This window comes from Pseudochaenichthys georgianus, chromosome 21 (genome assembly GCF_902827115.2).
Source record: "Pseudochaenichthys georgianus chromosome 21, fPseGeo1.2, whole genome shotgun sequence".
Taxonomy (NCBI): domain Eukaryota; kingdom Metazoa; phylum Chordata; class Actinopteri; order Perciformes; family Channichthyidae; genus Pseudochaenichthys; species Pseudochaenichthys georgianus.
This window is the reverse complement of record NC_047523.1, coordinates 28,709,191-28,712,196: the sequence shown is the minus strand read 5'-3', so window position 1 is coordinate 28,712,196 and position 3,006 is coordinate 28,709,191.

The following is a 3,006-nucleotide window of genomic DNA, read 5'->3' as shown; positions in this document are numbered from 1 at the left end:
TTTAAATTAACTAATTTACGCACCACAAAAAACCTCCTTCATGCTTCTATTCTTCATAAAAAGCATGAAAAGTTCCTGCCAAGCACATCATGAGAAGATATACTGAAACAGAGTGCCTAGCAGACATGGATCAGATATGAGCGATACAGGAAGAAGATAACAGCCTGGGTCGGGACGTTTACGACTCTGGAAGTTATCAATCATTTTTATAGTCACTTACCAGAGGCCTCGGTAAGGGTAGTAGTTGTGGTGAAAAAAAGCATGCATCCTTCTTCTTAATGATTAGACAACATAATACCTGCTAAAGGTGGCAAGTTAATGGAAAAAGAACAACATTAAATTAATGTTATTCCATTTTTAGTGATATATGATGTGTTTAATTTCAGATATGTTAAGTTGCATATTTATATTGAGACGTCTTACAATTAGTGGCATTAAAGTAACTAGATAGATGTCCTGTTTTACCCTATACTTTCACGACTACATTTTTCGATGAATGATGCATTGCAAGAAGTAAAGGAGGTCTAAATGACTATTTTAATAATGCAATATTTCAGTTGTTATAAAAGTATTAATATCCTTTCTCTTCTTACAAGGATCTAAAAACATCTTCTCCCACCATAGCGAACATTAAATAATGGCCAGATGAACCTGGCCGAGCTCTGCCTTGTTTTACCAGAAAGTAAAGCAATGTAGCATCAGTGTACAACATACGTAAATGACTGAACACTGTCCCGGAAAGAGACAAAAACAATACACAAAGATGCCAGGGATCACAAGCAGCTGCAAAAGATGCTGTACAACTACAATGAAATGCAAAATGACTAGAAAGATACACAACAAAAAAAAGAGGCAAAAAGAGACCACAAAGAAATGCAAAATGACACAACCAATGCTAAAATGACTACAAATGATAGAAACGTCAGACTTAGGGTGCTGCTTGCTTGAAGTGTTGTTTCATAACCCGTCAATGGCAGCATGGAAAGTCAATGTAACCACTATTAAATATTGATAACCAAATAAGCAAACTCACATGGGAGACAGAATTGAGTAGGAGACCAACATACAGTATGCACATATAGTCAAAGGCCTACTGAATACACCTCATGAATGCTAATGTCAGCGCAGGCTAATGGGGGAGATCACGGTGCCACCAGGGAAGCCCAGGGGAGGGATTGGCAGAGTAGAGCTCACTCGATGCACGTGCACATGCCCACTGGGGATTTGCCTCCACCCTTGCACTCAGTGATAGCTGAGCTGATACTCCGTTATAATACTATTAAACACATGCACATCCCGGGTGGCAGAGCCAGATGCCGTGCCCATCGCCCTCCAATCAAGAGCGAAAGCAAACAGACTCAGCATGATAGTGTGTGGAGTTTGCCAAGTGAAAATAATGAGTGGTTATCAATATTTGTAGAGAGGACATATTATATCTCATCAGGAGTTCAATTAAATGCCCAGCCCATGTATGAAAGCAATACTTTATTCCTTGAATTTGAATAACAATAGAGGCCATCTTTGCTGGGTGCTGCAGGCAGCTTGCATTGTGTCCCGTGTTTGGTTTGGGACGTGACCAGTGTATTTGCATAATCTGAATTAAATGTAAATCAAGCCGTTTCATCTCTGTCTCCCTGGATTTGAGGGGTTAAGAGCGTGTGCTCAGAAACAGCACCCCTCAGCAGGGGGAAAGCGTCTTCATTGTTGAGAAATCTGGAGTTGAAAGCCTGGAGTATCTTCTTTTGAGCAAACCTCTGCGTTTTTCAAATGTAACCCCTGATGCCCCCTGAAGGAGAAAGGGCAGCCTGTTTGTATTTGTGAAACATTTCACGTAAATGAGGCTGTTTGGCCTTAATCCTTGCCTAATTAAGTGCCAGTCTGCTAAGGGCCAAAGCGTAATACCTGTCGAATTATGGGAACAGCTGGAGCCGCCTGCCTGTCAGCAGATCAGCTCCACATTATTATCCTGCTCATTTATCGAGAGGGAAACACAGAGAGACTCCCAACCAGAGGCCATCTTTATTCCTGTTGCCTTTCCCAATTAGGCTTTGCCGTATGGTATGGCTTCGCATCCATGTGTGGCTCGTAATTTAGAGAAATATGGAGACTGTTGCTGCTGTTCAGTGATGATGCTGTTTATTTCACAATGTGTGTTTTTGTCACCACACAGGACACTGATATACGCTTCTCTTCATGCTGCTGTAGCTAGAGAATGGTGATACCTCCAAACATGCATTCATTAATGGGAAACCTCATCAAATTAACATTAAAATCATTACAGGATGAATAATGAATAAGGCAGAGCTGTTTGCCAGGGGGATTTTAATTAATCAAACAATCCAGATTAATTATTTTCTGCATGTGAGAAAGAAAGGAAAAATAAGATTTTACTTTGTTTTTCTCTCCCCTTTGATTTAACTTCAAAGATGCAGATCTGTACTGTCGCATGATTCTGGTTCATTTCTGTAAATATGCAGCATCGAGCCAAAAGTGTTGTTATTCGTAAAGGCTGTGACCTACATACTAACATTTACATTTCTCCCCTCTGTGATCAGCAGCTAATCAAGGCTGCCCCACTTTAACACTGAGGGTGTGTTTGGAGGCACACTTCTGTCTCTGTAAACAGGACAAAACACTTAATGAGAGAAAATTGATTATTTTCTTAACTTAACATAGTCTCAACATTTCAATGAAACAATATGAATAAGTAAAACATCCAAACAGCTCTCTGATTTTTTGTCGAATAATGTTCGATTTGAGAGGCTTTTTTGTTTACATCTCGGTGAGTTCTCCTAGCTGTAATCTGAATAATGTTTCCATGAAAAGCAGATACATTAAGACAGCCATTTGCATTTGGGGTATTAGTTTGGATGTGTTGCCACCTGCTGGACACTCAGAGCCGTTGCTGGTGGAGACATCAGGGAAACCTTCAGCTGTGCATCATGCAGATCATTATTTGCTCAGGGGTCGTTTGCTTCATTATGTGAGCAAATAGCACACACACAA